A 21,579-nucleotide genomic window follows, 5' to 3' on the forward strand; every position below is an offset into this window, starting at 1 on the left:
TTTCTGTTGTCACAAAAAAGGTACAAGAATATATGTGTGTGGAAATATATAGTGCCTAGTGACAAAACTATGACATTTGTCCCTTTCAGTTGCCTTCTACTTGAAGTCACGTGACCAAATCTAAGGCAAAAAAATAAGGAAACCTACTCTCCTGCCTTAGTGAAAGGAACCAACACAATAATATGCAAGGTATGTGGACTTGTAAAGGAGTGGAGAATTAGAATTCAGGATGACAATGCAATCTGCCATACTGAATAGCAAAATAGGAAAACATAGCCCTGTAACATTATAACCCCTTTAAAGATGATGCTGGAAAAGAGTGTGGAAGGAAGTTTTTAAGGACAGAGCCTTAAGAACATTCAATTATTGTCTTACTGGAAAGAGAAATGGCTAGAAATAAGATCTTCCTTGATGCGTAAGCATAAGTACACATTTTTGCTTTATAGACATGGAAAGAACATGATTGGAGTGCTGTTGAGGAGGAAAAACTGTTTTGAAAATGTCCTGAGTGTGGGAATCCGTGTCCTATGTGAATGCTCTCCGTAAAAGAGCCCTGAATGAGAAGATGTGTATGGAAACCAGTTCTCTTTTCTCTACACCTTCCCAAGCCACCTAAATTAGATCTAACAAAAAGAGGACATAATGGCAGTGGTGGGCATTTGTATAGGAACTTGATAGGATCTTCTCTTCATCGAGGTAAATCATACTATCAAAACTGGCTACTCAATCTGCCAACTAGTGGCTCTGACAAGTGTTAGGCCTCATGCAGCACCATGGCATGGGGGATTAAATACCTACTTGATGCTATTAAGAAAACAAAGAAAAAAAGAAGTTAGCATGTTTGTGCACAGATTTCTCCAGATTGTCATCATGAAATAAAGTTTCTTCTTCACAAATAGGACAAGAAAGAGGAACCTGATTTTTTAATATAGTTATATGAAAGGCAGAGTGGCAAGCAGGGTGATGGAGACAGAGGGAGAGACTGAGGGGGGCAGGGCAAAAGAGAGAGAAGGGGGGAAGGAGAAGGTGGAGGAGGAGAAGAAGGAGAAGTCTTCCAACCACTGGTTCATTCCCCAAACGACCATCTTGGCTGGGGCTAAGTCTAGGCTGAAACCAGGAGCTTATGACTCCATCTGGGTCTCCTACAAGGGTGGCATGGTAAAGCCAGATACAGGAACTCCAATGATTATGCACATTGTGAAAACCTATGAAGACAGCATAAAAGTAATGCAATAATACTAATTCATAAAGAATTTAGAAATACTAAAAATGAAGTCTAGGTCATCCTATCAGATAACTCCCAGTTCAGTTAAGATCCTGAGTAGGGGCCCACACTGTGGCATAGCGATTAAAACTGCTGCGTGTGGCACAGCATCTGATATGGGCTACTGTGAGAGTCTCTGCTGCTTTATTTCTGATCCAGCTCCCTGATAATGTCCCTGGGAAAAGCAGTGCTTAGGCCCCTGCAACCAGGTGGGAGACCAGGAAGCAGCTCCTGGCTCCTGGCTTTGGATCAGGCCAGCTCTAGCCATTACTACAATTTGAGGAGTGAATCAGTGGATGGAAGGTACCCCCCCCCCCCCGTCTGTCTTTACCTTGCCATTCAGATAAATCAATCTTTTTTAAAAAATCCCAGAGAGAAAAATTACATTGATTCTATGTAAAAAAGGTTATAAATACAAACTACTGCTTCATACATGTGCGAACAAAGACTTTATGAGCTACCCATATTTTTGTCATTTTGTTGGTTATATATTTAAATATTTTATTAGATTTTCTGTTAATTCCATCTCTCCTTTTATTTCTTAGGTTATAGATATCAAGGACAGATTATGATTATACATTACACAGAAATGTAAGTGTGATGGATGAAGAGAAAAGGTGAGAATGTACAAGGAAATATGTGTATTAGGTTAGCTGGTAGCAGATTGTTTTTGTTGTAGCTTTGCTCAACAAGATGATGGGTAAGTGTGTTGAGCGGCTGCTGAATGCGGCAAAAACAGAACTTGGCTCACTCACCATCCGTCACTATACTGTCTCTGGAGTAGGTAACAGGAAGGCAAAAAACAAATAAGCTTAATTTCTTTGCATCATGAGTTTTGAAAGGAATTTCATTTATAGAAGTCAGATATACACATGCTAAACTTGTGTCAGGTTAAAAGGAAGACAGGGATATAGGATATGCAGTTTCCTGGCACAGATCATGGCAATGGTGAAAGTCTGAGGCTAGCAGACTTTATTCATCAATTTCTATGTGATGTGACAACTTTACTGACTTTGGCAGAGGCACAATAGATCAAGGTGTTGAAAACTATATTTGAGGGGCCTGTTGCACCGGCATCCCATATGGGTGCTGGTTCTAGTCCTGGTTGCTCTACTTCCAATCCAGCTCTCTGCTGTGACCTGGGAAGGTAGTAGAGGATGGCCCAAGTGCTTGGGCCCTGCACCCGCATGGGAGACCAGGAGGAAGCGCCTGGCTCCTGGCTTCAGATTGGTGTAGTTCCAGCCATAGAGGCCATTTGGAGGGTGAACCAATGGAGGGAAGACCTTTCTGTCTGTTTCTCTCACTGTCTATAACTCTAGCTGTCAAATAAATTTTTAAAAAATTTTAAAAAAAGAAAACCGTACTTGAAACTAACCTACATACTGGTCTTCTGCTGTTCCAAAACTTATGTAAGCACCTAAACTTCCCAAGTATTTTCATCTGAGTTGAGCAGACCGCAATGCATTCTGCTGTTTGTAATTTAACACTTTCTGATGTAGGCAATAAATGAAAACTTAATTATTTTGATCAAAACAGTGGGGTTGAAGTCTAACAAGAATAATCTTCTAACTAAAAAGAACTTTTTTTAGGTTTTCCTTTTAAAAAAATTTATTTAAAAGGAATAAATTTCATTGTAAGAGCTTCATCTACCACTTAATATCATGGATATTTTCTGATAAATGTATCACTAGACGAGTTTGTCATTGTGGAAGCACCATACAGTGTACTTGCACAATAGTAGATGACATAGCTGACTATACCTAGGCTTTATGTTTTAGATCTCACCCCTAGTCTGCAAACCAGTATAGCATACTATAGTATTATAATGATTACTGTAGTTAACTATAATCAAATGGTAAATATTTAAGAATTATGTATGGAAAAGGTACAGTAAACATATGGTACAAAAGAAAAATACTGGTACAGCTGTATGGCACTTACTGTGAATGGAGTTTGCAAGACTGTAAGCTGCTGTGCAGGGGTCACTGAGTGAGTGAATAAGTGCATGTGAAGGCCTTGGACATTACTGTCCTCTTCTGTGGACTTTATAAACACTGTGATCTTAGGCTATGTTGCATTTATAGGAAATATTTCTTTCTTCAGTAATAAGTTAACTTTAGTTTACTCGAACTTGTCTAGTTTATAAATTTTTTTGTAAAGTAATACATTTAATCAAAAGTTCACTTAATTTTTAAATCTTTTTGTAATTTTAATTTTTTAAAATTTTTAAGGTGAACAAATTTTGTGTATTTCATATATACACACTTAGGAGCACAGTAAGTGTCTTTTTTCCTTTTTTTTTTTTTTTTTTTTTTTTTGCTTTTTGACTTTTCCACAATGACACAGCTTAAAATACAAATTATACAGCTGTACAATAAAATTTTTAAACCCTTTATCTATTCTTATTTTGTTTTTACTTTTCAATTTTTTTAAAGATTTATTTATTTATTTATTTGAAAGGCAGAGTTACAGAGAGATAGAGGCAGAGACAGAGAGAGAAAGTCTTCCATTCACTGGTTCACTCCCCAGATGACCACAATGGCCAGAGCTGTGGCAATGCAAAGCCAGGAACCAGGAACTTCTTCTGTGTTTCCCATGCAGGTGCAGGGGCCCAAGGACTTGGGCCATCTTCTACTGCTTTCCCAGGCCATCACAGAGAGCTGGATTAGAAGTGAAGCAGCCAGGACCTGAACTGGCTCCCACATGGGCTGCAGGCAGTGGCTTTACCCACTACACCACAGTGCTGGCCCCTCGAATATTTTTTAAAAACATACGAACACATACATTTATCTAGATGTCTACAGGGTCAGGATAGTCAATATCACAGTCTTCTACCTCCACATCTGTCTCACTGGAACACCTTGGGGGCAATAATGTGCATTAAGCTCTCTGTCTTCTCCTGGACATCTCCTGAAGGACTTGTCTGAGCCTATTCTTAGTGAAGCGTCACTCTTTTTGGAAGTGTTATTGGCTAGCATATTTTAAAATTAATATTTTGGGCTCTTGTCTGAAGCTTAGAGAAGCATTCTAAGCTTAGACATAAATGAAACGAGCAACAAGGTAAAGCTCAGAATTTATTTGGGGAACTAAGAGAAAGAAAAAGGAACATAAGAGCTTTATTAAGGGAAAGAGGATCAAAATATAAAGTAGGAATTCCATACCAGGCCCTCAGAGGACAGATTGGGGCCATGTGAAGGACTCTACAGGCCAGAAGTGTGGGGAACAGCCGCATGGGCAGGAGTGGCAGCCAAAACAGGTGGTGTGTGTGCGATAACAGGGGCAGACCCAAGGCACTCCATACCTCTTATTAACTTCCAAAGGGGAGTAGTTACATAATCTGATTAATAGGTGGGTGGATACAAATGAGATCACATCCTTAGCTTGTGAATCTAATCAATATATTCCTAACTTCCTGATTGGGTTCCATATCAGATGTTCCTAGGTGATGGCTTGCTTTGTTGGTTTCTCTTTTTTTTCATCATAGACAAGCATGTAGACATGTGGCATATAGTGCCTACAGTGCCAGCATCCCAGATGGGTGCCAGTTTGAGTCCACTTCCAACCAACTCTCTGCTAGTGGCCTGGGAAAACAGCAGAAAATGGCCCAAGTGATTGGACTTCCAAATCCACATGGGAGACCCTGGTCCTCCCTTCAGATCAGCCCAGTCCCAGTCATTGCAGCCATGTGGAGAGTGAACCAGTGGATGGAGGACCTCTCTCTGTCTCTCTCACTCTGTCTGTAACTCTGCCTCCAACATAAATGAATAAATCTTTAAAAAAAAAAAAGAAGAAGAAGAACCACTTCTAGGAGCTCCCAAATGTCACCCTCATCCACACCTATGCTGAAGTTTTTTTGCCATTTCAACCACTGCCTTTTTGATTTTAGCACCCCACCCCTCATTCTTGCAAAATCCTTTGTAGTGATAGAAAACCCTTTCAATGTCTTCTTCTAGATTCCATTCACAGACTCCATGTGGCATAACTCCATGTCCAGCAAGGCTCTTGATATAGTCATAGAAGTCTTAATCTTGATAGTGTTGCACCAGTGTCTTCTTTAGTTGCTGCGATAACTTGGGAGAAGTTCCCCCTCAGATACTGAGTCGTAAAAAATACTCATGGTTCCTTAGATCCTAAGTTGGATCAAAGAGGATGTGTTTGGAGGGACACGAAGGACAAGGGACAAGATTTTCTTCTTTCTTTCTTTTCTTTTTTTTTTTTTTTTTTTTGACAGGCAGAGTTAGAGAGAGAGAGAGAGACAGAGATAAAGGTCTTCCTTCCGTTGGTTCACCCCCCAATTGGCCGCTACAGCCAGCGCTGCACGGATCCAAAGCCAGGAGCCATGTGCTTCCTCCTGGTCTCCCATGAGGGTGCAGGCGCCCAAGCACTTGGGCCATTGGGCCATCCTCCACTGCCTTCCTGGGCCACAGCAGAGAGCTGGACTGGAAGAGGAGCAACCGGGACAGAACCCTGAGCCCCAACCATGACTAGAACCCGGGGTACCGGCGCCGCAGGCGGAGGATTAGCCTAGTGAGCCACGGCACTGGCCAAGATTTTTTTCTTGATTTAATGGGAAGAGAAAACCAACAGAGAGGCCTGCTTCTTTCAGGCAACATAAGAAGCCATTTTTATGCTTATGAGCCATGAAACTAAATCAAACACATGGAAAAATCATCCAATCAAGATATATGGTGAACATAAGATATATGAGATTGCTGACAGTGTAGCACAACATACATTTTATAATAAACTTTTCCAAAAGTATGTGCAGTACATTCTAGAATAATGATTAGAAATAGTGTAGAGTGAATGCATAAACAAGTAACATAGTCAGAACACAAACATTTGAACAATGCTTTGTACTATAATGTTATGATGGCTTTCATGTGATTCATGGATAGAAACTTTACTACTCCATTGTCCAGCATCATATAGGAAGTCCATCATTCACAAAATTGCCATGTAGTACAAAAGTTTACTTAAAAATGACAACAAAGGTTCATATGTAAAGACTGCCATGATGTGAGCAACAATCTGGTAGGAATACAAAAAACTGTGCCCAAATGACCGTAGGAAATTTCTTTCAGGTTATAATTTAATGCATTAGTAGTTGAAAAAAATAATTTTTCTTAATACTTCATGCTTTGCTAATGTATTCATGTTTGGGATAAAGGTTCTATTACAGCTAAATAATGTTGATCCTGATGTCAATTTCTTTCCATTCCTAGTAGGTAAATAAAGATAAAATATATTACAATGTATCTTTTTCTCACCAGTTATAAGCACAAAATAGAAATAGCAACATTATAAAAATTTTTAAATAAAGCACACAACTGACCCCCAATCTTAAATTACACTCTGCAAATACAAGTGAGGACACTTGCAAAACATCTTTTCATTTGTTAATAAGGTCATTTATATATATGATAATGTACTATAGAAATGAGCCCAGAACATGTAGTCTTAATATGTTTAGATTTTTAATTGTCACTTTTACAGATGTCACCATAAATTAGACAATGAACCAGAAAGGCTGGTTTGATTGATTAATGTGCATCCTAATTATCTCAAAAGCAGTATTACCAAAGAGATTATATAACATTAAATGTACACATATCAGCATTATAGAAGAGACCAAATAAAATAATCAAAAGAGAAAAGGGTAAGTCTGATTAGTCCTTTTTACTTCTTATCATCTTCACTGAAAATTTATTTGGTGCTCCAATTCTTTCACAAGCACTGTGTGAGAAATACATAAGACTGGTTCTGACCTGCAGGTTTGCTGAAATGAAAAAAGCAACAATCAAGTACTCTCAGATTTACTGTTAGGAAGATAAACTGGTTACCAGAGGTCATGGAGCGTAGGGCAGAAAGGATGAGGAAAGGCTGGCCAATGAGTACTAAGTGACAGTTAGATAGGAGAAATAAATTTCAGCGTTCTATTACACAGTAGTATAACCATAGATAACAATAATGTGCTGTGTATTTCAAAAACAACTGGAAGAAAGGATATTGAATGTTTTTCAGTTCAAAGAAGTGAAAATGTTTGAGGTGATAGTTTACCCTGATTTCAACCTTATACAGTATATACGTATTAAAATGCCACAAAGTATCACATAAATATGAACAATTGTTATGTATAAAAATGCTTTTAAAATGAAAATTGAAAAATAAATAAATATTACTATAAAATATAGAATTAGGATCACTTTTATCAAACTACTCCCATTCAAATGTAAGGGTTACTCACAATAAATCATTCAAACTGAGTTTATAATGCAATTTACACTTAAGGTGCTCAGAAATGCACACACTAGTATATATTTTTATGATAAGCCATGTCATTAGACTCAAGCCTATTCTATAACCCAAAATGATCAGTGAAATAAATGATCAGTGAAATAAAAAGGCACACAACAGAATGGGAAAATATGTTCAGACTACCTATCTGACAAAGGGTTAATATCCCAAATATATCAGCAACTTAAAAAACTCAACAACCAAAAAACAACCAGTTCACTTAAGAAATGATCAAAGAATCTCAGCATACAGGTCTCAAAAAAAGAAAAATGGCTGAAAGGCCAGCAAAGATATGAAAACATGCTCACTATCACTAGCCATCAGGGAAATGTAAATCTGAGATATCACTTCATCCTTGTCAGAATGGATATTATCCAAAAGACACAGTAACAAATGCTGAAAAATGTGGAGAAAAAGAAACACTTAGACACTGTTTGTGGGAATGTGAATTAGTGCACCTACTCTGGAAAACAGTATGGAGATTTCTTTAAAAAACTAGAAGTAGCTTTGCCTTATGATCCAGCAATCCCATTACTGGGTATAAACCCAAAAGACATCAGCACATATGAAAGAGATACCTGTACAACCAAGTTGCAGCAGCACTGTTCAGAATAGCCGAAATATGGAATCACCCAAAGTTCCATCATCAGGTGAATGAATAATGAAAATGAAATATTTTTAACTATAAAAAAGAATGAAATTCTAACATTCAAGGTAAAATGAATACAACTAGAGGACCTCATGTTGAGCAAAATAATCCAGACACAGAAAGACAAATATCACATGTTCTTCCTTATATGTGGATGATAAAATTAGAATGAAATTAAATATCAAAATATAAAAAAGATAAAGAAATGCATGTTTGTATCAGAATTATTGCAAATCTAGTTTTCTCAAATTTTGTTTTATATCTTTCTCAAACCAATGGTTAAAACTGTCATACTAGTATAGTTTTAATGATCTATGTTTTTTTTTTTTTAGAATTGTATTGTATATGGGTGAAATGAACATCTCTCCATTTGATTATTGTTTATAGCCCTTCCTATATTCCCATTGAACAAGGGTCTTTTTACTTTGTGTTATTGCACTCTTCATTTGGTGGAGCACAAAGTCTTTGACTAAAATCTAATTTAAAAATAGGTTATCTCAAAAATTAATAAAGAAGGAAGGATAGAAGGAAGGAGGAGGGAGAAAGGGAGAAGAAAGTAATGTTATTCTAGGAATTATATCTGTGAACTACATTGAATTTGTATTAATAGCACATTAACATGAAATTGTAAAGTATCCAGGGTTAGCACTGTGGCACAGCAGGTAAAGCCGCTGCCTACAGTGCTGGCATCCCATATGGGCAGCAGTTTTTGTCCGGGCTGCTCCACTTTGGATCCAGCTCTCTGCTATGGCCTGGGAAAGCAATAAAAGATGGCCAAAGTCCTGGAGCCCCTGCACCCACATGGGAGACCCAGAAGAAGCTCCTGGCTCCTGGCTTCAAATTGGCCCAGCTCTGGCCATAGTGGTCATTTGCAGAGTGAACCAGAGGATGGAAGATCTGTCTCTCTCTTCCTCTCTCTCTCTCTCTCTACTTTTCAAATAAATGAATAAATCTTTAAAAAAAAAAAAAGAGAGAACATAAAGTAACTGATGGTAAAAATAAAGAAAAGGAAAAAATAAATTAAAAACATTTCAAAGCTGATCATATGCTCCATAGGAAATCTCACTCATTATTCATAGTATGCATTATGCCATAAATAAAATGAATGATGTTGATTTGTACAAGTAAAACAGAACAAAAAACTGATAGCATTGGCAATCCTCTGATGTGAATTTTTAGGAGATTTAAAACCAAGCCCTCAACTAGCACAACAATTGATTTTTGAAAACATTCTTCCTGAAAAGAAAAAGGTAAAATCCATCTCTAAATGCATTTATGAGGCTAAACTAATCTTGATCTCACATTTAAAAAGGGCTCTAACAACAACAATTTATCTCTGTCACAAACAAAGATGCAAAAATACTAAGAAAATGTTTCCAAACCAAATCCAACATATAATCATTTTATTAACTGCTAAATAAGAATCCAGTCAAATTCAACAATAATCATCATTAAAACTCAGGACAAAAATGGAAGAAAACTTCCCCAAACTAGTAAAAGATATCTACAAAACTTCTGCAGGAGATAGCATATGCAATACAATACCAAAAAAAAAAAAAAAAAGGTAAGTATGTTTATTAACACTATGCTTGTTTAGCATACTCTTGAAAGTACTGACCAAGCCATAAGAAGCACTAACAACAACAGTGATATGTATGCATATTTACACACATATGTGTGAAAGAAAAACATATGCACATGAAATAAAAAAGAAGGAACATAGCTGTCATTTCTCAGATATCACAGTTATCTAAATAAACAGCAACAGAAGCACGCTTTGGTATAAAAATAAGTTCGGCAGTTTTTTTGGATGTAAATTTTAAAATTGAATTTTAAAGTTTCAATTGTGATCCTTCTGTGATTGTTAGTTTTGACTAGCACATGGGCTATCCACGTACATGATTCAGCATTATTTCTGGGTGTCACTTAAACTATCACACACTTATTTTGCTCACAAGATATAGATAGGCTAGGGAATTTTCCTATCTGGGCAGGATTACTTAATTTTGATAGTGCTTGTTTATGTCTGTTGACTGCTATTGGCTTGGCTAGGCTCTCATTGGTTTGGGATGGTCTTGGCTGAAATGATTGTGTTCTGCTCCAAGTGGTCTCATCTCCAAGGACTCACATCAGCATGTATTCATGGTAGAGGAAGAGCTCCAGCTTTTGAGACCCATAATGGCAACCAGCATGATGTTATTTCCTCCAAACTTTATTGGCTAAAGTAAGTCACAAAGACAGATTCAAGGAGCAAGAAAATAGAATTCACCTTACGATGTGTGGGCAGTAAAGTGGAAATGTCTACACAGGTGGATTCAGAGAAGGATGCAATCATTCTGCCAGGGATGGTATTGTGTTCTCTTCTCTACTAAATTTTTCGTAGATAAAGTTACTAAAAATTATATGAAAAATTGTTTTCAGAAGTAAGTCATCTTTTGTCTTTCACTATTAGGTAGCTGTGTCATTTTGGCAACAATGATATACACTAATAATACATTCGAGGAAATCCAAGTCAATCTTGCCAACTAGAAACCTTCATTGTATCATCACACATTCGAACTCAAACATTCTTCCTGATTTTGTATAATTTAATAACAACCAGCCTATAACATTATGGAGAACATCTTAATAGAGTGTGTCTAGTTAAAAAGTATCAAATTTATACTTAGTGAACAATATGCAATATAAGTTAATCATTGTCTATATTTATACTTATAGTCTATATGCATAAAGATATAGAATATAATGATGTATTCGTATGTAGTTTACATTATATATTATGTATTAGTATATATATAGTCTATATTTATGTTTAATAGAATGTATGTATGCATATACTTATGTGTACATGTGTATATTTATATGTGAGTATATGTGCTGAGATCAGGATATATGATTCTTGACATTGCACACCAATAACGCTTGCAGCAGTTCCAGTTTTGAAGGGAGCCGAGTAGGCTTGTGGATCCAGCCTGTGTTTACTGCGTGGATTACAGATCATGTTGATATCCCCTCTACAGAATAGCTTCAAGTACAGTGATCTGCAGAATTTAGCCCAGAGTCTGGGCCTCTGGGCTCACCTGAAAGCAGACAAGTTAAGAGCCTTGAAAGCCCACCTAAAAGAGGAGGCCGGGAGAGAAAAGGAGCATCAGGCTGAAGGCCAAACCTCTGCTTCTTCCTCTTGCCAGCCCGAGATAGAGATTTGTGGCGAGGAACAACCTGCCAGGGAGCTGGCTGGCCAAGTCACTAAAAGGAGGAGAAGGTGCAGCACAGCCCACGGGAACCCTGCCCCCCAGCAGGAGCTTTCAGAGATAACAATAAGCGAGCCCTCTGAATTCCAGAAGCAACAAGAGCATGAAGACTAGATTCTTGGGACAACTGCACAAGTTCCTTCTGCACCGCATGAGTGCCGAGATGAGACTGCTGTTCCCTCAGGTGGATGTGGAATGAATGGCAATGAATACTCCTTGGTACCTTCTCAAAGAAAGTCCATCTACACAGATGGGTTTTCCAAAGCTGGAAAAAATAAAACTACAGTCACTATAAATTTTAAGCTGCATGAGGCTCATTTTAAGGAAATGGAATCCATTGATCAGTATGTTGAGAGAATAGGGAAACATTTTAAAGAACCACAACCAGGAGGCCCACACTGTTGGTAGCTGGTAAAGCTGCCTCCTGCCATGCTGGCATCCCATAGGGGTGCCAGTTCAAGTCCCAGCTGCTCCACTTCCAATCCAGCTCTCTGCTATGGCCTGGGAAGGCAGTGGAAGATGGCCCAAGTGCTTAGGCCCCTACACCCACCTGGAAGACCCAGAAGAAGCTCCTGGCTCCTGGCTCCTGGCTTTGGATAGGCCCAGCTCCAGTCGTGTGGTCAACTGGGGAGTGAACCAGAGGATGGAAGACTCTCTCTCTCTCTCTCTCTTTCTTTCTCTCTCTCTCTCTCTGCCTCTCCTTCTCTCTCTGTGTAACTCTTTCAAATAAATAAGTAAATCTTTTAACAATACACACACACACACAACCAATTTAGTGAGCTCAAGAAGCAGCCCATTGATAAAGGAGGGGTGGGAACTCCAGTTCTTCTTCAAGGAAGACGCCCTGTGGCCTGCACCCCTGCCAGCCAACAGCCTGCTGGTCAGGGCACCTTGTGTCTGAAGGCTCAGCCAAGTGCTCCACTCTCTCAGCAACTAAAATAAACGTCAGGTTTTCAGTAGCTACCAAAGATAATGAGCATAAGCGTTCACTGACCAAGACTCCTGCCAGAATCCCCACGTGATCCTCTTTGGGAGGACCCCAAAGGGCCAGGCTGTGCTCGGGGCACTCAAGTTAAAGACCACCAAGGGGAATGTTGCTGTTAACTCCATTCAAGTTGATGACTGTGGCAAAGCACACTCCAGTCTCCAATAAGAAACCTGTATTTGATTCCAAAGCAAGTTTGTCTCGAACTCCCAACTATGTGCCATACAAAGGAAAGCTGAAACCATGGGGGCAATCTAGAGAAAATAATCCTCTGCATGAACACAGAAACAGTTACCTTCCACAATAAAACTTAACAAACAATCACGTCTCCAGACTAGGGAAGAGCAACGGAACAAACATGAGCAAGAACGAAAGAGAAGAAAGTGAAGGCTTTGGGAGCTTGAAGGGGCCTCAGTGTGGCTAAAGATTAATCATTTTTCACATCCTGTAAATATTCCTTTATTCTGAATTTGTTTCCTTTTGTTAATAATGTCATACTGTTTTCAAGCTTTAGTCAAAACATCTGTTTCTACTATTACTTGGTTCATAATCTCTGTATTGATCAAGAGTTCTTCATGTGCTGTACCCTAAAAAGACATCAGCACCTTAAAGCTCAGAGATTTTGCATTAGTTTTTGCCCAAGTCCTGTACAACTCATCCTTCTAATAAGTCCCACCCTTGAGATTCTTAGACTAGATTCACAATGTCAAGTTCCCTCTCATATTAACACATCTGCAGCCCGCTTTGGGCTTTTACTCACAGGCAACTAGTTGAAGCATATGCCCCAGGAGAGTCTGAACAAAACCAAGAGGAGTCTACGCTGGGAGGGAAAGGCCACCTCTTCATCCTGTAGTCTAGAGAACCTGGTGATCTTAATGAAACTGAGTTGACGGTTTGGTTATAGCATCAATATTTCATCTACGTTAAAAGTACATTTAAGCTTATATGCATCTTTGTTCAAACCACTACATGTAATTGCCATCTGTCACTGCTTTATTCCAGCAGTGCTTATTTAAAAAGAAAAGCTACAGGGGCCTATCCTTGTTTTGTTCATGATAAGGTACGGTTAGCCTGCTTAAACATAGTCCTCTTCCAAATCTCAGCACTTTAAAACAAAATCCAAATTTTTAAACTTGCTTCCTAGTAAGTGCACCTCAGTATAATTATTTTGTTTTTAGTGGAATATGGATGCACTGACGTCAGTTTTAAAAAACAGTCTACATGTTTTAGACAACCCTACACAACATATTTAAAGCTTTCAAAATAAGATAATAACATTTTATATGCTAACAGACTATATTTGTTACAAGTAAAAGTCCAAAAGCATATACAAAAATGGTGATTCCTATTGTTTATTTTTTTTTAATCACAGGAAAATATTTATGGATTTTAATTGTCTCCAAAATGTCAAAATCATGTATTATTCACTTTTGCAACTTAAAATTTTTCATATTTATTCCAAAATGGTTGGACGGTCCAAGAATGAAAATAAATTAGGGAGAATAATGTGTAACAGTCATAAAGTCTCATGTTGTATTAAAGAGCTAAGCTAAATGTTTTTAAAATGTATCTTGATGAATGTGTCAAGAATGCATCTGTCAAGTTTTTTTTTTTTTTTTTTTTTAGAATGATCAGCAGTTTCAACTTTTTCCAGGATTTTAGATAATTTCAAATGAACTTAGAGACCTTTATTGAAGAGATTATTTATTAAAAAAATCCAAAGGATCAACCATAAGAAAATTTTTATAATAAACATCTTTAAAGCTGCATCACCCCCAAAAAAAAAAAGATTTGGGAATTAGTGCTTTAAGGTTTACTATGCTCTGTCAACCTTGCATTTTACTCATTTTAGAGAGAATAGATTTGCTTACCTCATATCCTTGATCTTTGTTCTACCTAAGTAGCATTTCTGTGTTTCTGTACTGCTCAAATATTTTCATTAATAATATTTTTTCTCACTACAGTGTTCATTGTTTGTAAACTTGTCTTCCAAGAATTAGTTGATCAGCTAAGATGTGTGTACCCTTTCCTGACCCTCTCAAAAGACTGACTCCTTTCTCTGGCTCTCCCTCTCTCTGTAACTCTACATCTTAAATAAACAAAATAATTTTTTTAAAAAATACTAATAATTACAGCTTAAAAATGAAAAGCTTTAGTGATATAAATAATTCATAATCTGAAAATACAAAATCAAAATTTTAAATATGAAACAATTTTAACTGCCGAATGGCATCACATATATAGAATCCACAACTGAATTCATGTAATGGGTCACCGTGAAAACAGGTGAAGAGGCTGGTGCTGTGGCACAGTGCGGTTAAGCCACCACCAGCAATGCTGGCATCCTATATGGGCACAGGTCAGATTCCTGGCTACTGCACTTCCAATTCGGCTCCCAGCTAATGGCCTGGGAAACCAATGGAGGATATAGACCCAAGTTCTTGGAGCCTGGCACCTATGTGGGAGACCTAAAAGAAGCTCCTGGATCCTGCTTTCCATCTGGTTCAGCCCTGGCCATTGTGGCCATTTGAGAAGTGAGCTAGCGGATAGAAGATTCTCACTCTCTCTGTCTCTGCCTCTATCTCTCTGAAACTCTGCCTTTCAAATAAATAAATCTTTTAAAATAGATTAAGTGAAAATACTGTATAAATTATCTTCATTTAGGTGTAGGTATATGTGAAATATAACTGAATTTCATTTGATCTGGTTCTACTTCTAGGCTTGGGACTTGAACAATGTCCAACCCCAACTATTGTATAGCCTTTGAGAAGTCAAAATAAGGTTCCATTCCTAAGACAGTGTATTATGTATGTGCAAATATTCCAAAAACCAAAAAATTTCTGAAATCCAAAACATTCCCCTTTCAAAGATTTTAGATAGCAAGTATGCAATCTGGCATTACCAAATAATTCATAAATGGAAATGTTTGAATGAGCTGAAATTCTTCATGGAATTTGATTACCTTGTTGAAAGATGGCAATGTGAGGAAATGTTAAACAAATATGAATAAATTATAACTTATAAAGAGATTTCATCATCATTATCACAAATTGATTACAATGCAGGAAATGGTCATTTGAAAGGTGAGCTAACTTAAATGCAGAGTGTCTTGAAATTATTTATTCTTTCATATGGTGTTTTTCATTAAAAAGAAGTTTGTGTAAAGAGAAAGCACATCACAAATATGCACAAGTGTAAATCTGCATAAAATTTAAAGCATATAATAAATATGTAAAATAATTAGTTTTAATGAATGAATATACCATGAAACCACTGCACTAATCAAGATACATATATGATATTTATTGGGAAGGATATTTGGCACACTGTATAAGATGCAACATTTGCTGGGGGGAGGGGAACACAACACCAGTGTGGCACAGTGGGTAAGCTGCTGCTTGCAGTGGTGGCATCCCACATAGTACAAATAGTTCCAGTCTAGCTACTCCACTTCCCATCCAGCTCCACAAGAATGTGACTGGGAAAACAATCAGTAGGTGATGGCTCAAGTATTTGTGTCACTGCCATCAGCCTGGGAAACCATGTTAGAGTTGCAGGCTCCTGGTTTCAGCCTGGTCTACTCTCAGATGCTGTGGACATTTCAGGGAGTGAACCATCTGTCTCTATCTCTCCCTCTCTCTGTCACTCTGACTTTCAAATGAATACAATAAATCTTAAAAAAAGGATGTGCCCTGTGATGACACATCTCATTTGGAGTGGCTGGGTTGAGTTTGCACTTCATCTCCAGCTTCCAGCTAATGCGCATCCTGATAGGGTGCAGATGGTGACTCATGTGTTTTTCCCTGCCTCCAATGCACTTATGTGGGAGATTTCGGTCTACTTCCAGGCTTGGGACATGAACCCGGCCAATTCCAACTATTGTAGGCTTTAAGAAGTCAAAATCTCTCCCTCTTTCTCTCTCTCTCCCTTTGTCTACCTTTCAATAAATTAAATTAAATAAATTAAATTTTGTCTATGCTCCACAAAGATATTAGTTATAATTTTATCTTCTTATAATTGTCATATTTTGGTATCAGTTTGAGAAAAGTATGCTTTTCAAAAAATTAATTTGTTTTATTTAAATTAATAGATTTGCTGTTAAAGTATTGTTGTTAATACTTTGTACAGTCAATAAAAACAAATTTGGGAACAATGATTCTTCCCACCAGACTCTCTCTCCAACACATACTCCCATCATTCTTCATCTTCCTCTCTGATTCCCATTCTTATTTTTCACTAAGATCTAATTTCAATTAATTTTATATACATCAGATTAACCCTACACTAAGAAGAGTTCAGCAAATAGTATGGAAAAACAACTTGTTCCTCAAAAGTTGAGACAAGGGCTGTTCAAAATCATTGCTTCTCAAAGTGCCCATTTCATTACTACAGATCACCTTTTAGGTGCTCTATTAGTTACCACAAGGAAGGAGAATATACGTCCTTTTGGGACTGGCTTATTTCACTAATAATATTTTCCAGTTGTATCCAATTTTTTTTGCAAATGACAGGATTTCATTTATTTTCTACTGATATATAGTATTCCATGGGTGCATATTACATAATTTCTTTATCAGTCTTCAGTTGTAGGGCATCTGAGTTGATTCCATTTTTTAGCTATTGTGAATTAAGCTGCAATAAATATGATGTACAGATAACTCTTTCATATATTGATTTCATTTCCTTTGGGTAAATTCCAAGGCATGAGAAGGCTGGATCATATGGTAGGTCTATATTCAGATTTCTGAGGTATCTCTATATTGTCTCCCACAGTGGCTGCGCCAGTTTACATTCCAACCAACAGTGGATTAGGGCACCTTTTTTCCCTACATCCTCGCCAGCATTCATTGATTGTTGATTTCTGTATGAAAGTCATTAGACAGGGGTGAAATGAAAATTCACTGTCGTTTAGATTCACATTTCCCTAATGGCTAGTGATCCTGAGCATTTTTTTTCATGTATCTGTTGGCCATTTGGATTTCCTTTTCTGAAAAATGCCTATTTAAGTCCTCTGCCCATTTCTTAACCAGATTGTTTGTTTTGTTGTTGTTGAGTTTCTTTTTTTTTTTTTTTTGACAGGCAGAGTGGATGGTGAGAGAGAGAGACAGAGAGAAAGGTCTTCCTTCCGTTGGTTCACTCCCCAAATGGCTGCTATGGCCAGAGCTCTGTGCCGAAACGAAGCCAGGAGCCAGGTGCTTCCTCCTGGTTTCCCATGCAGGTGCAGGGCCCAAGGACCTGGGCCATCCTCCACTGCACTCCTGGGCCACAGCAGAGAGCTAGACTGGAAGGGAGCAAATGGGACAGAATCCGGTGCCCCAACCGGGACTAGAACCTAGAGTGCCGGCGCCGCAGGCAGAGGATTAGCCTAGTGAGCCGCGGCGCCTACCTGTTGTTGAATTTCTTAAGCTCTTTATCTATTCTGGTTATTAATTCATATCAGTTGCATATTTTGCAATAATTTCTCCATTTTGTCGGTTTTCTCTTCACTTTGCTGAGAGTTTCTTTTGCAGTACGGAAGCTTCTCAATTTGATGTAATCCCATTTGTCGATTTTCACTGTGATTGCTTCTGGGGTCTTTTCCAAGAAATTTTTGCCTTAGCCAATGTCTTGCAGGGTTTCTCCAATGTTCTCTAATAATTTGAAGGTGGTAAGTCATAGATTATGGTCTTTAATCAATTTTGAGTGGATTTTTGTGTAAGGTGTAAGGTATAAGGTAGGGGTCTTGCTTACAACTTCTGCACGCAGAGATCCAGTTTTCCCAGAACCATTTGTTGAACAGACTGTCCTTGCTCCAGGGATTGATTTTAGTTCTTCTGTCAAGGATAAGCTGGTTACAGGTACATGGAATTTCTATTCTGTTCCATTGGTCTATCCACCTGTTTTGTGCCAATACCAGGCTGTTTTGATTATAATTATATGTATTGAAATCTGGTATTGTGATGGCTTTAGCATTGTTTTTGTTGTATAAGATTGTGTTTGCTTTTGGGGTGTGCTGTGCTTACATACAAATTTCAGCAGCCTTTTTTCTATATCTGAGAATGTTCTTGGTATTTTGATTGGTATTGCTTTGAATCTGTAAACTGCTTTAAGTATTTTGCGCATTTTGATGTAAATTGAACAAATCATTTTCTTATTTCCTGTGTCTCTAAACAATTTCCTTACAGTATATAAGAATGCATAAGAATGTTTGTATCTCATTTGTGAAAAATTTTCAATATATTAAAGAAAGTACAATTTGGAATAATGATTTTCTGGTTGTGATTACAAAATAATTGATTGGTAAATGCTGGTCTCTTTCAAGCAGCCAACTATGATTATGTTGGAAGTGACATATTTGTGGTTGTGTACAGTGGTATACTTTGATTTACTTGAATTTGATGCTGGCTCCACTACTTACTGAATAGCATGAAGGAACCAGATGTCATAGAACATGTTTGGATGTCAATAACCATGTCTTTGTGATGGGAGTAACCATACAATTCACATAGGAATTCTTCTAGAAAGTGAAAACAATAGAATATGGACTAGTAGAAATTACAATTATGCAAGTAGGAAATAATACTTATAGAACATGGGAATTAAGTGGTATAGGATATACAAGTAGTATCAAATCCTACAAAGGGACAACTAACACAAACTTGTAGGATTCCTTATAAGAAGAGAAACCAGAAAGTTTCATTCAGAATGTAATAAATTATACTAATAACAAGGAGAGAAGCATTCCTTATGGAGTGATCAGACATACAATAGTTCTAAATTGAAAGAGAACACAAGAGTGATTTTGACAACTATTCCCTGTATTTCTCATTGGAACTCACTACACTGTGATTTAGCTGTTTATTTTCCTTGGTATGTTACAAGTTTCATGAGAAAAGTAAACCTTTCAACTTTTTCATCACTCAAAAATGACATGCCATAAATTTTTACAGAGTATTTGACAATTAAACACTATTATTATTGCTTTCAAATGTCTTGTGTAAAATATATTTTGGGAATAATATGAAAGTAATTTATTTTGACTGTCTCTCATCACATAAGAAGTTAGATGTGGAGTATGGTTTCAAATGAAGTTGGTGCTTCAATTTTCATTCTCTGTATTCCCTGCAGTCTCCTCCTTTCCCTTTGGAGAAGAAATGTAATATAATGCTGTAACTATATTCACATTCTGAAAGGAGCCTGTTAAACTTATTCCCCTTAAGGAATATAAGATCATTAACTGCTAAAACAAACCATTTTCCTCAAGGGATGATATTTAATATAAATAAAATATTATATATTTTTGAATTCAATAATATTAAATATGAGCTTGTTTCTTGATGAGTCTGGAAAGTCATACCCATCTGCTTGTTGTGGAAGTCCATTCCCGTTGCTTCATTTTCTCTTTCATTACAGACTAAGCGTTGCTAACAAGTGGACAAAATAGGAAAAAAATAAACCACACACTCTGTTATCTTAACAAATAATGAATACAGAGGTCTTGTATTTCTTATATTGGTCAATAAGGTACTGGTTGTCACTTACTTGTGATGTTGTATTATGAGAACTCCTATAGTTTTTGCCAAAGGAAGGAATATGAATTTTTACTTAAGTACAAATTCAAGAAACAGAAAATTTAGATTTTTTTCAAAAAATAATTTAATAAGAACAAACTTGTAGATTGAAACTGGAACTTCCTATTAAAAATAGCTATGATTCTTCACTATTAGTTTTAATGTATATTCTTTAAGCTTATTACCCTAAGTTTGATGTATACAGTTTTTTACATCTTAATAATTTTCTTTTTAGAATGAATATTTTCTGAATTAGCTCAAGGTCTTAAAGAATGTTAAATATAAAATATCTTTGTTGCTTCTTCTAATTGTTGTATTCAGTTTTTGTTTTTGTTTTTTTTTTTTTTTTGGTGAGACTGCATAAGGATTGCTCTGTGTGTGCACATGTGTGTGAGTGTGTGTGAGAGAGAGAAAGAGAGAGAGAGAGGAGATAGAATGATTTCATTATGAATCCATCAAATAACAAAATAAAAGTATGCATAACATATAATTTAAAACATATAAACATACACTAGGTTTGAAACTAGAAATAAAACACTTTATAGTATTAAAATAAAATGTTAAAAGAATAAAACAAAGTTAAAGAAGTTTCCAGCCAAATAAAGCCTAGAACTGGATGGCTTCACTGCTGAATTCTACCAGACTTTTAGAGAACTAATTCCAGTTCTTCTCAAGCTATTCAAAACAATTGCAAGGGAGAGAATCCTCCAAAACTCCTTCTATGAGGCTAGCATCACTTTAATTCCTAAACCAGGAAAAGATAAAACAATTAAAGAGAACTGTAAGCCAATATCCCTGATAAGCATAGATGCAGGGGCCGGCACTGTGGCATAGTGGGTAAAGCTGCTGCCTGCAGTGCCAGCATTCCATATGGGTGCTGGTAGGTCCTAGCTGCTCCACTTCTGATCCAGCTCTCTGCTATAGCTTGGGAGAGCACTGAAGGATGGCCCAAGTTGTTGGGCCCCTGCACCTGCGTGGGAGACTGGAGGAAGCTCCTGGCTCCTGGCTTCGGATCGGCACAGATCCGGCCAATTCTGCAGAGTGAATTGCGGAGTGAATCAGTGGGTGGAAGACCTCTCTCTCTCTGCCTCTCCTTCTCTCTCTGTGTAACTCTGACTTTCAAATAAAAATAAATAAATTAATAAAAAAACATAGGTGCAAAAATCCGCAACAAAATATAAGCCAATCTTATCCAACAACACATCTGAAAGAACATTCACCAGGACCAAGTGGTATGCAGGGATGATTTAAAATTTGAAAACCAATCAATGTGATACATTACATTTACAAATTGAAGTATAAAAGCCACATAATTATCTCAATAAATGCAGACAAATCATTTGATAGTATAAAACATCATTTCATCATAAAAAACCATAAGCAAATTGAGTTTAGAAGGAACAATCGTCAACAAGATCAAGGCAATTTATGACAAACACACAGCTAACATCTTATTGTAGGGAGAAATTGGATACATTTCCATTATGATATGGACAAGACAAGGATGCCACTATCACTATTGCTATTCAGTATAGCTCTGGGAGATTTAACCAGAGCCATTAGGAAAGGAAAAGAAATCAAAG

General features: G+C 37.2%; 1 pseudogene; it reads left to right on the top strand.

The window, feature by feature from the left end:
• The first annotated feature begins 11,209 nt into the window (after nt 1-11,209).
• On the top strand, nt 11,210-12,877 carry LOC133765313 (nucleolar and spindle-associated protein 1-like; annotated as a pseudogene).
• Nucleotides 12,878-21,579: the final 8,702 nt, after the last annotated feature.

Source organism: Lepus europaeus, chromosome 8, assembly GCF_033115175.1.
Source record: "Lepus europaeus isolate LE1 chromosome 8, mLepTim1.pri, whole genome shotgun sequence".
NCBI classification, from domain to species: Eukaryota; Metazoa; Chordata; class Mammalia; order Lagomorpha; family Leporidae; genus Lepus; species Lepus europaeus.